Here is a 13,640-nt window from a genome sequence, read left to right on the forward strand (position 1 = left end):
AAAGGCATGAATGTGTGTTGCACGAATCTTCTTAGGGAGAGTGGACAAATTCATAAAACAAGTAAAATGCACCATAACAATTGATATGGAAGAAATTGCAAAATTGTTGGGTGGTCAGGTGGATCTGGAGATGTGGGAATGCAGTAAATGAGGCGAAATCAGTGAAGCCTTGTCAAGAGCATGTCTGTCAGTTTGGAGCTGGCCTGGAGGAGGAGGAAGAGGCAGGACTCCTGTAGGGGAGAGACCGTGTGACTAGGGCACCAGGCCTCTCCACGTGGCAGGTGGTCTGTATCTTTGTCCCTGCCACCTGAAGGAGGGTGAGTCCCTGACTTCTGTGGGGAAATACAAAGACTTCTTCTATGATGAGAGAGCAGAGCTCTGGGGTGGACAGCCAGCTTCAGCCATGGAGCCGATTATGGATATGTAAGAATAGGGATCATTTAAAAACTGATCATAAATGTTTATTTTTAAAGCATTAAAATGCAAAAGCTCCATGCTCAACTGGAGGAAAAAATGCTTAATTAAAAGCAGAACCTTTCTAAAGGGCAATCGGACCTAGGATCCACATAAAAACCCCCACACTAGGCACGGGAGACACCAGCAACCCAAAGGCCAACAATAAATGCACCCCGTAAAACCAGAAATAAAATGAGCTCTGTCTGAGGCATGAGGCAAGGGGAGGGCCAGCCCCCGAGGCTGTATAATTGTCCAGCCCTCACCTCATTGAGGCCAATTACCTTGGGAGGGATTAGAAACTGACCTGGAGGTGACCATTTGTGCATTAAAGTGAAAATCCAAAGTGGAAAGGGCTTGCCTGAGAGACGAGGGCTAGAGGTGTGATGAGACCGGGGGGCAGAGGCATTAAGGGGTATTCTAACTCTTGCTGCCTTCATCTTCCCAGGAAAAGCATGCTGGCTTTTCTGACTCACTGGGTGATGAGGCCAGCAATCCCCACCCCCACTGGCAGAACTGCTTAGCCACAGTCAGAAGCTGGACTTAAGGAAAAGGTCAGGCAGCCCTCGGAGCCCTGGAGCTCGGCAGCACAGAGAAGGCTGCACCGTGAGGTGGGGTAAAGAGGTATGAGTCCAAACCCTCACTACCCAGTGTATGGCCCCCCGAACAGCTGCTTCAACATCACCTGGGAATGGCTTGGAAGCATTCGGGCCTCTCCTCAGAACTGCTGAAGCAGAATCTGCACTTGGACAAGATCCAGGGGTGAACCCACGCTGACATTACTTTCAGATTCTGTGAAATGGAGGGCGCCTGGGTGGCTCAGATGGTTAAGCGTCTGCCTTCGGCTCAGGTCATGATCCCAGGGTCCTGGGATCAAGTCCCGCATCGGGCTCCCTGCTCCTTGGGAGCCTGCTTCTCCCTCTGCCTCTCTCTCTCTCTCTGTCTCTCATGAATAAATAAATAAAATCTTTAAAAAAAAAAAAAAGAATCTGTGAAATGGAGACACTCGCCCCAGGCTGCCCAGCTCTGCAGAGGGAATGTTGAGGAAGGAAAATGAGATGCATTGATCAGAAAGTGCCTTCAAAAGGTAATTGTGTCTGACAGACGTTAGATAAAAAGACAGAGATATTCCTACTGCATGGATAAGAGCGTTGCTCCAAAAGGAGACCCAGGAGAGCCTCCCCACCTTCCAGAAAGCAAACAGCCCAGGCCGATGTATGTATGTGGAGTGACAGGCCAGGTGGAGCTGACAGGTGTGGCGCTGAGTCAGACTTCTCCAGGAAGTCTACCAGCTGGTTGGCAGTCTAGCAACTTCCATCTCTTTTGGGTCCTAGTTTCCTCCTCTGCAAAACTGGGATGTTAGAGAATATTACAGAGTTCAGACAAAGTGTTGAGGACAGTCCTGAGTCCAGACCAAGTACTCTGTAAACAGATAACCACTGTTATCGTCTTATGTAGTGTCCTGGAGACTCAGAGAGATAATGCACCTAAGGGAACAACAGTGTTAGTTTACCTCGCTGAGCTGTGACAGCAAAGAAGACAGGGACCCGAACTTTTGGGTCTGAGGGGGAGTGAGGATTTAACAGCTCTTTGTAGAGGTTATTGTTGCTGCTACTGGTATTATTGTCATTAACTGCAGACCATGTCCACAATCCCCTGCATTCAGGTCTTCCTTGAGTGTGCGCAATCCCCAACGGAAGCTCCACAGATGAAATTCTCAGCTAAGTCACTTTATAAAAGCAAATCCCATCTCACAAACACACACACACACACACACACACACACACACACACACACACACACACACACACCATCTTCAGCTCCCAAATGACCTTTATGGAAAGGAATGGGATGATAAGGTAGAGGGTCTGTCTGCACAGCCAAGGAAAGCCAACTGAACAGATCAGAGCAACACACCACCCAAGTCATGTTTATATGATCATCATCCAGCGTTCCTCTCCACTCTGTAAGCGCTGGTGGAGCATCTGTTTCCTTCCATTGCTGCTGTCCCCAGCATCTAGCACAGTGCTCAAAATACAACAGGTTCTTAATAAATATTGGTAGAATAAACACCGGGCACACTCTCAAATGACCCCTGATTATCACCCAGCAGGCTAGAGAATCTTGACACTGCACGAGAAAGCACAAGGGTGAAGAGGTACCCAGCAGACTGTCACGTGTCCCTGTCCCCCAACGGTCACTTTGAGCAGACACCTGCTAATTTGTCCCATTGTTCACATCTACAGGATGACAATGATAATAATAATAATAGTAATGATAACACCTATTCTTGACTGAGTACAAAGTGTCGTGCTATAAAATAATACATACTTTGTCTCATTTAAGCCTCATGCCAACCATGTACCTTATCTCCATTTTACAGGTAAGGGAGCTAGGCTTCTGAGGGCTGAATAATTAGAGGTGAGGGAGTTAGTCAATGGCAGAGCTGCTCTTCCAGCCCAGGTCCACCTGATTCTCAGCTTGTTTTCTCTCCATTGCATGAGACCATCTGGTTAAAGGGGCTATCGCTGTCCTTGGTTTTTCAACAGTCCCCCACCAAGCCTCCATTAAACACAGGCCAGGAAAACGTACAACAGCACATTGCTCTTGGAAGATTTTCTTTTCAGGGGGCAGCCTCTCTCAGCCTCTTTGTCCTGACGGGATATAATTGACAGGGCACTGGGGAGCAACCCACCCAACCACCATCCACCTGGCTATCTCTTCATTACATAAACGCGTGCTGACAGTTCCTAAGTGATTGGTAGTGCGTGCGTGCGTGCGTGCGTGCGTGCATGCCTGGTGAATGGGCTGTAGATTAGGGCAGGGCATCAAGAAAGGCATAGAGACCCAAGATGGCTCTTACGCCCAAGGACTCTGCCGTCTGTGGGAGAAAGAGATAAACGTAATTGTGATAATACTGCACAGAGTATGATAAAGGCTAAACAGGCTCTTTCCCAGGGAGGGGAATTTGAATCAACTCTGTTAAGGCTAGAAGGGGAATTTCTGGAAGAGGAGCTGGCATTTGGTCTGGACCTTGGAGCACAGTTCAGATTTGGGTAGGTGGAAGAGTATAGACTAGAAAGAAGAGCACCCTGGCCACAAAGAGCAGCCCAGGCAAAGGTACAGAGGTGACAAAGTGAAGGCTGGCTATGGGATACACTTCTTTCATTGGTCTGCCTCAGTCTGTGAGATGGCCCAGTTTTCCTTTCTCTTTTGGGTTAAGAAGGGTGGGCTTCATTTGGGGTACTGCTATTGTGCCAAGACTGTGACATATTCAGACCCATGAACCTTTGACCACTTAGGAAGGGAGCTTGAAGGAAATGGGACACTGAGAAAATGCACTTTTAGAGTGAATGGGAGAGAACAGAGCAGGACTGACCTGCACATGGCCCAAGTTATGCTACTCCTTCCTTCTAAACCCATAGCCGACATTAATCAATAATAGCATTGCTTTAGATGCCTGGGCGCCTGGGTGGCTCAGTTGGTTGAGCATCTGCTCATGGTTTCAGCTCAGGTTATGATCTCAGGGTCATGAGATCAAGCCCCACGTTGGGCTCTGCACTCAGCAGGGAGTCTGCTTAGAACTCTCTCCCTCTCCCTCTCCCTCTGCCCCTCCCTCCACTTGTGCTCACTCTCTCTCTCTCAAATAAATAAATAAAATCTTAAAAAAATAATACCATTGACTTAGAATCCTTTCAACCCAGCACTCCTTCACCCACTAACACCAGATTCCAGTTTGTATATGGAACGCATCCCATTTCCCCTCCCTGGGATAGGGCATCGGGTACCCAGAGAGAAATCTCCAGGGGTCAGATGACTTGGATTTCAATCCTAGTTTTTCCATTTTCTGGCTCTGTCACCTTGGATTATTGGGCTGGCCCCTCAAGCTATTGCTTAGCCATTTGCAGATGGGAAGAGGAGGATCTAACATTTTTTGGACACTCCACCAGAGGCAATGCTACTTGTTCACTTAATCCCCTTTTCTTCTCTTCCGGGACACACAGCAAAACAGCATTTCCTAGCCTCCCCTACACTGAGGTGGGGCCAGATGGCTGATTTGGCCAAGGGACTGTAGATGGAAGCCATATGTGCATCCACCATGTTCTTTCACCTCCTCTGTCCCCTCATCTGCGGAGGGCTCCACCGAGGACTTCAAGGCCCTCAGAGATGGGACAATAGCTAGATGGGCAGCCTAGATGCCTGAGTCCCCACATGGAAGTCCGCCACACTCTCAACGAGAATTTATGTGAATGAGAAATCAGCTTCCTTTTGGTTAAGCCCAGGAGACTTTGGAGTTGGTACGGCAGTTACTGTGACCTATCCCAATCCCAACCAAAAAAATGCAAACACACGATTTCATTTAAATGACTTAACGGCTCTCTCAGGAAGATACGATTCCCCCTCTTTTGCTATTGTACTGATGACAAAACTGTGGCTCAAGGAGGCGAGATAAATCCCTTCAAGAAGGTGATGGGCTTTGGAAGCCTCCTCCACCGCCAAGCCTTGCATCTTTCTACAGCACCCAACAGCTTTTGATAAAGACCTGTCTATAGTACCAGAATTTGAGGAAAGTTTGAAGGCTTGATGAGCTCCTGGAGGCCAGAAGATTCATAATCACTCAAGAAGGAGTTGTGCAGAGGCTGATTATGGCAGTGATGGCGAGAAGCTCAAGGCAGGCCACCTTTGCCCGCTGGAGAAGCAGCCTGGGTGCAGGCTCTCTCCAAAGCTCATGTACGCAGAGGGGGAGGGGAGGGAGCACTCGAACCAAAAGCCCCGTGCCCCTGAGGAGCCAGTGGGATTGGGAGGGGTGGGATGCGGAGAGGGTGAGTGGAATAATTATAATGGCACAGCAGTAAATGAGCATACTTTTAAATATCAGCCTGATTTACAGGTTCCACCCACTTAATTGCTTCTTTCATAAACTCTGCACATTCAATACATCATGGGAAAACATTAAAGAAAGAGTCCTCATGTAAAATATTAAAGGCAAATGGCCTTTTCAAGGGATAGCCACCCACTGCTTCCCGGTGTGGCCAGGTGTGGGGTCTGGACTGGACACAGAGCTTATGTGGGACAGCTGCCTCCACCCCCTACCTCTCTGAAGCTGGCCCAGCCTGTGCCTGAGTCTGAAGGGACAGGGAGGGGACCCCTGGCCCTCAGCTGCAGCCCTGGCTTCTGGCCTTATTCCCAGTTGCCAAGATTAATAAAGCAGGCAGGGCTTTGCACGGGAACTTTGCATCAAGCCCAGTCCTGCAATTATGAGAAGGTGACCTCCCCATAAATCCCCCAAGGTGATCATAGCTTGGCATAGAGGAAGCCTTGTTGGGATGTTCAAAGATTTTCAAGATGTTGCTTAAAGAGGATTTGGGTTTACTTTAAAGAACTATAAAACTGTCTCTCCCATCAGAGGTTTGAGTATCTGGGTATTGTTGACCATAAAGAAAAAAAAAAAAAAAGAAAAGTGGATTTTCTGCTTAAAACTGGAGGAAGTTATTTCAACTCCTTTTTGTAACCACTCAATAATGAGTCCTCATTGACCACCTACTATGTGCCCAGTGCTATTCGCCAGTTTGGAGAACATAAGACACGAGTCGTGCTTTTAAGGTGTTTCCAAGTTGGGAAATAAGGTACAGAATACACGAGAACATTCAGTATCTGTTCATTCAGTTCCTGAAGGCCTACTGTGCACCACATGCAATTCCAGGCACAGGACAGACATGCAGATGGATGAAGGCTGCTGTAACAAATTACCAGAGGCTGGGTGGCCCATGAGTTTCTCACAGTTCTCAAGCTGGAAGTCAAGGTAAGGAAGCTAGCATGGCCGGGGTCTGGTGAGGACCATCCTCTGAGCTTTTAAATTGCCGACTGCTCACTGTGTCCTCACATGGAAGAAGAGGGATGGGAGAGCTCTCTGGGATCTCTTTTATAAGGGTCCTAATGCCATTCATGGGGGTTCTACTCTACGATCTAATCATCTTCCGAAGGCCCACCTCCTAATACAGTCACATTAGATGTGAGAATTTCGACGTATAACTTTGGGGAGGACACAAACATTCAGTCCATTGAAGATAGCTGTGGGTAGAGATAATTAGTGTTGTGCTGGTAAATGTTTAATAACCTAGTAACCGGGAAGGGAAAAGATCCCTGGCTTGTAGTACTTGTTGTGGTGTAAATACTCCCAATATAGGCATGGTCAATTTCAAGCTGTGGAAGTGACCATCACTGAATGAAATGTTGGGAAGAGATTGCCCAAGAGGCTCTCTTGCTAACCAATGTGCTGTGGCTAGTGCATGGCTGTTAGAATGAAAAGTTAGGTTGGGTGGCATGTGCAGTAAATGTCCTGCAGTTCAGAGAAGGGCAGAGTATCCTCTCATTCAGGAAAGGGTTCCTTGGGCATCACAGATGGGCGCTAGGCATCTAGGATGGCCAAGGTTTGGAGAGAAGGAAGAAAGGGCATTCTAGGCCAAAGATGCCAATCAAAGCAAAGGCACAAAGGCAGAAATGGGTAGGGGACTCATGTGTTACTGGAAGATGGAACTGGGGAACCAGAGCACCATGAAGTCAGAGGGCAGAGAGTCTTTAAAATATGACCCAACCTGTGTGTGCCATCTTGGGCTAGAGAAAGAGGTTTCAACACAGAGGAGGCCCACTGGGGTCTTCATTCTGGTTCAGGTCTTGGAAGCCTGCATTAATACCTGCTCTTCATGGCACAACCAACTCCAGGAGAATGAGAAAGCCCATCTAATAATAATTATAATAATAGAAAACACTTATGAAGGGCTATTGTCTGGACTCTCTTGCCTGGGATCCCATAGCTAGTAATGACAAAAGCAAGATCTAACCCCAGGCAGTTTGGTTCTGGGTTTTCCCTCTTAACCACGCTACTTCTTTTCCTTTCTTTTATTTTCTTTTCCTTTCCTTCTAAACTTCTAAAATTTCAAACATGTATAAAATAGTGAATTCCCATACCTATCACTCAACTTTAACAATCATTAATTCATGGCCAATCTTATTTTTATCTAAACTCCCACTTAAAAAAAATGAAAATAAACTCCCACTTTTTCCCACTCCCCAATTATTTTGAAGCAAATCCCAGGTGTATATCATTTCACCCATAAATATTTCAGTAGCATCTCTAAACTATAAGGACTAGTAAAACACACATACATAATGCCATCATTGCATTTAAAATTAACAATAATTTTTAATTACATTCAATACCCAATCAGTGGTCACATTTCTCCAATTATCTCATAAATGCAGGACAAAATAATAAATGTTTGTTCAAATTAGGATCCATGCAATATTTATGCATTGTATTTGACTGCTCTTTATGTCTCTTCTAAATTCCCCTCTTTTATGATTTAATTTATTTGTAGAAGAAACCACATTATTTGTTCTGTGATGCTTCCCACAGCTGGATTTTGCTGTTTATGTCCCCATGGTATCTTTCCACATGGGTCTCTGCTCCCTGCATTTCTAGTAAGCTGGGAGTTGTTTCTGGAGGCTTGATTATATTTAATTTTTTCAGTATGCATTTACACATGATAAAACCGAAATTAAGCATAAAAATTAACTTTGAGCTTCCTGGTTGCCAAAGCAAAGAAATCAAAAAAGTTACTTAGTGCTTATGCCATGATAACAGGGAACATAGAAGATCACTAGGAAATAAGGTTTTTTCCCGTAGCTCAATGGTAATTTGCAATGCAAAAATTTAAAGGCATACTGAAAAAGAGATGAGTTGTACCTTTAAGAGCCTTTTACAAAAAATGCGGGAACTCCTTTCTTTTTTTTTTTTCCAGCATCTATGAAGATTCCACTTAAAGAAAAATTGTCAAGATTACTTCTTACGAAATGTTGTATTCTTCCAATAGGAGACAACCTCAACTCTGGTATCTTTCTTTTTGTGATCCTTAGCAGTCAGTGATAAAATTACCACCTCAATCCATTATCCCATTAGGGGCCACTAATAGTGATGTTCTAATTCTATCATTCCTTCTTCCTTTGCTCCAGAAACTGAAATCTTTCCATAAAGAAAAATTTTCCTTTACTATTAATTATTAGCTACTTGGTTACCTTAATAAATAAATGCAGGACAAATGTTTAAGTCTTTCTTTTTATTTAATACTTTTCAAAATACTATGTTTTTCCTATCAATGTCCAAAGATGAACCCTGAGGCCTTCGTTATTGCTGTTTATATGTTTGTTGGTTGTTGTTTTTGTATCAATATGAACTTGAGGATTTAAACATGGGCAATGTGTTCAAATCTGTTGCACTTGTAATGCATTTAATGCTACAACTGTCCCATTTCTGACTAATGGGAATCTTCCGGGTTCTTTTGGCTCCTGAGTCATTTTGAGATAACCCTAGTCATCTTTAATATCTATATCTTAGTAGTCTTTGATATCTTTAATAATTTAATATGTTAGAGACTAGTAGTCTTTAATGCCTATCAATCCTAGTAGTCTTTCATATCTTGCCTTCTGGAATGACAAGGCTTGCCTTGCACATTGTCCCCCCAGATCTAGAATTGGTCATTTCTCCAGTGGGAAACGGTATTTAGAGACCACACTCTAGGACTTGGGGATGTCCTTCACTGCTTCTACCAGAGGCAAACAGTGGTGTGAAAACTTGAAGCTACAGATGAGTCAAATTTTTTTCTATTTGAGCTTAGGCTCTGCTGAGTGGAAACAAAGATGGAATGCCTAATATAGATAAATTTTCAGGTTAACCAAGTTGTCACAATTTGTCTTCTTAGTTCTTTCCTTGTTTTACTTCCAAAATCTTCATGAAAAATAAGACAAAACAAAACAAAAAACATAAAAATTTCCCCAGAGAGCACCCTCAGTTTCAAAAGTCTAATGTGTGAAATTTTTCCTGCGATCTCTGCCTCCTAAAAAGGAGATAGGAACTAACCCTTTAGTTAATTTGGGGCATAGGGAAAGGATCCTGAAAACAAATGTTCTTAATGTTTAAAAACAACAACAACAACAACAACAACAACAAAAACACCTCTCTAATAGTTTCAAACAAATAAACAAACAAAACTCATTACCTAGAGATTTGGACTGTAGATCTTCTAGTGGATACTGCTGTTTCCCCATACCTCGTAGCTGAAATTCCAAATTGCAATATGCCCTTATGTTTTTGGAGGGCCTGGAGATCAACCACATTATGTTGATATTTCTGAAACACATAGTATGGGCAAGGCTTCCTATGACAAGTATCATTTGCTTCAAGAGAGGTACGAGTTGGCTAGTGGGGCACCAAAGTCCTTTACTTTTCTTCCTGGGCACACAGTAAAACCTATGCTTCCCAGTTTCCCTTGAAGTTAGAAATGGCCAAATAATGAAATTCTAGTCAATGGAACATGGTTGGATATAATATGAGTCACTTCCAAGCTTGGTCCATAAAACCTCCCCTCTATGGGCTCTTCTATGCTCTTATCTGCTTCTCTTATCTTAATCTGGTACATAGGATAGAATGGACACAACCGTCTCACATTTGTAGGCAATGGGTTGAAGATGAAGGAGGCTCCATCATCCTCAATCCCTGAATGGCTGCATGGAAGAGAGCGGCCCCCTTCAACCAGGAATGCCTGCACTGATTTAAACAAGAAAAAAATTATATATACTTCTACTAAATTTGAGCCATGATATATATGTGGCTCTATTTGTTATAGAAGCTAGCATTACCTAACTAAACCAAAAGCTTTTATATCCAAAAGGAGCTACTCTGTATATGGGTCAGATGCACTGGGATCATAAGATCTCTCCCCGAATTGTCCACTGGTTCTTTAACATCCTCTTAAAATTAAAGTTTGAAGCACATTATGTAGATGTATATTTTTTTACTTGTAAGATTAAACTGGCCTGAAAAAATGAAACCAAGTTTGAGGAAGCATAGCCCTTAGGCAAATGCATAGCCAGTATGATATTATAGTTCAAAATAACAATACCTTGAATAAAGAGCCCAAATTAAAACAAAACAAAACACAACACAACAAAGCAAACTCTTCAGTCAGGTTGCCTGGGCTCGTATGCTGATTCCAAATTTTACTATCTGCCGGCTCAGGCAAAAATCTTTCTGTCTTGGGGTGCCTGGATGGCTCAGCTGGTTGAGCGGCCGGCTCTTGTTTTCAACTCAGGTCATGATCTTGGGGTTGTGAGATGAAGCCTACATGGGGCTCCGGGCACTGCAAGGAGTCTGCTCCCCCCTGCCCCCGCCCCGCACCTCCCTCCACTTGTGCTCTCTCTCTCTCTCAAATAAACAAATAAATCTTCTAAAAAAATCTTTCTGTCTTAATTTTATTACCTGTCAAATGGAAATAAAGATTTGAGGCAGTTCACACAAAGTGCTTAGATCAGTACCTGGCACATTATATGTGCTCAATAAAAGTTAGCTGCCATTAGTGAAATTTCATCAACTAATCTATCCAACAAATATGTATGGCATACCTCCTGTGGTCAATCTCTGTCGTTGGCCCTGGGGCTTCAGGGGAGTGAGTGACGGAGGGGAAATCTGGCTGCCATCACAAATCAAAATCAAGAGGTGGACGGAAACTCTAGAATAGAGCCTTAAGTAATACATTTTTATGTTCCTATCAGATTTAAATTCTGTTAGTCTTTGACCAGAGTCTCATTTACTCATTCATCCATCAAATCATAGGACACATGTAATGCATGGAACTAGAACACATGGCTGAGATTGGGGGAAGACAAAGATGAGTAAGTTACATTGAATGATTATGATTTTAAAATTTCTCCAAGAAGAGGGGCGCTTGGGTGGTTTAGTCGGTTAAGCGTCTGGCTGTCGATTTTGGCTCAGGTCACGATTTCAGTGTTGTGGTTTTGGGCTCCACGCTCAGTGGGGAGTCTGCTTGAGGATTCTTTCTCTCCCTCTGCCCCTCCCCCACCTCAGTCTCTAAAATAAATAACAGAAATCTTTAAAAAAGAAAGTTATTGTAAAAGAGTCAAGCATGCCTGAAAAAAGGAGTCCTAAGCACATTCTAAGGTAGCATGGAATAAACTGAAATTGCTTAATTTCCTGCCAATTTAAAAACAAACAAACTTCCCGATCCCTTGTCTCTGGAACTCGTTACTTCAGGGTGCCAAATTCAGTGCCCATGAGGGGATGAGGCCGGGACTTCAATGATCACCATCAACCAGCCTAAACAACAGGCCTGCATCTGAATCCCTTCCAGGGGCTGGATGGGGTTGGCTGCCATGTGAGAAGGTGGGCCACGCTTGCCATTTGTAGTTTTTCAAGAAAAGATCTTCACACAGTGATTTCCACAGTCCGGGGTGGGGTGGAGTGTGTGTGTGTGGGGGGAATCTAGCAACTTTTTCCATAAACCCAGATTTTTATGTGAAAATTTGCAATTGCGAAACATTAACAAATTCTTTGAAAAATGTTTCCTGACTGCCTGTGTCCACCAAAACCCAACTGTGGGCCAAACCTGGCACGGAGGCCTTCAGTTTCAAACCTCTGATTTGTTTACTGGAGAGGAGTGAAGGGGATTTTTGGCAGATAGAGAGTGAGAATCACTAGTGGCAAATCTTTCCGTGAAAAGGAAACAAATCAAAACAACAACAGGGAGGAGTCCCGGGCTCTGGGAAGGAAGCCATCCCACTCCCCCTTTGTGCAGGAAGCAGCCGGGATGCCAGGGGAGCCCAGCTACACAAGAACATCCTTCATCACTGGCACGCCATGTCAATCGGCAATTTTTTCAGAGGCGAGAACCCTCCAATGCCATTTTACCAATATGAATATTGTCCAAGTGGTCACTGGGGGAGAATACACAAACAGACTGCAATAAAATAAAATAAAAAAATAACTTTGGAAGGAAATAGTATATTGGAAGGATTCATTACAGAAGTTCAAACAAGGGCCCATATGTTTCCCTCTCTTTATGGTGGAATCTGCAGAGTGCCTGTAATAAAATGAGGGCAGCAAGGGGGTCGAGTAGGACTTTTGCTTGTTGAGGCAAAGCATAAGATCCAAATGGCAGATAAATAACCAAGATTATCTTTATGATTATATAGGCCCATGCCTCCTGAACTCGCAGAAGTTCCCTTGCTGATATACATAGGCAATTAACATTGGCTGGCTGTGCTAAGAACGAAGAGTCTGCGGTCTTTATTTTTTGTCCATCCCCCTGCCCCTGTCCACCCCCACCCCCCCGGCTCCCCTTTTGTATTTAAGAAACTAGAAATTGGTTCCCTCTGGATATCAGTCTCTCTTGAACTTTATTATTTGGAATCAAAAATCCCTTGCGATTTCCAGGTTCACTGAGGGTCACATGGCAACAATACAAGAACTTGCCCAGAAGTTATGGTTCCTTATAATTTAAGAGAATTACATTTATTCTCAGAGTCTGTCCTAGGCTGTATACAATGTAAAATTTTATTTTATCTTTAAGATAATAAATTTTCCTATAAATTTCAGAACACATTAGCTGTTTTAGGCCAGTTTTGGGGGACCTGGAGCGATAAAAAGGACTGGGGGAACTTCTTTGTACGTGCGGGCACACACGCGCACGTGCACACACACACAACTGTGTCCTAGTTTAAGTTCTGTAACAACATTTACATTAATGCCCTTTTAATTTGCGCTTTGTCCTATAGGCCTTGATCTACTGGAGATGATGCCAAAAGTTTAGAATGGGGCGCCTGGGTGGCTCAGTTGTTAAGCGACTGCCTTCAGCTCAGGTCATTTTCCTGGAGTCCCGGGATCGAGTCCCACATCAGGCTCCCTGCTCAGCGGGAAGCCTGCCTTTCTCCCTCTGACCTTCCCCCTCTCATTCTCTTTCTCTCAAATAAATAAATAAAATCTTTAAAACAAAACAAAAGTTTAGAATGTACAGTTCAGACGTCCGGAAGGATAGGGGAAGGCTGAGGTGAGTTGCACCCTGAAATATTAGAGAATTAATTAATTAATTTACTTTTGTAAAGGAAGAAACCATCTTTCGTTCTGAAGTTCATCTTCCAAAAAACCCTGGATGAATTCCATATGAGACATTGTTGGGAATGAAAGGTTTAAAGAAGTTACACACAGTGGAGTGTACATATTTGGAAGGAAGGAAGGAAGGAAGGAAGGAAGGAAGGAATGGGGTGGGATGGAGGGAGGGAGGTAGGGGTGAGGGAGGGAGGGAGGGAGAACCTCACTGTCATTGTACCTGGGGAGA

The sequence above is a fragment of the Eumetopias jubatus genome, unplaced genomic scaffold, assembly GCF_037043125.1.
Source record: "Eumetopias jubatus isolate StellerSeaLion01/CBP00866 unplaced genomic scaffold, mEumJub1_p1.0 scaffold_10, whole genome shotgun sequence".
NCBI lineage: Eukaryota > Metazoa > Chordata > Mammalia > Carnivora > Otariidae > Eumetopias > Eumetopias jubatus.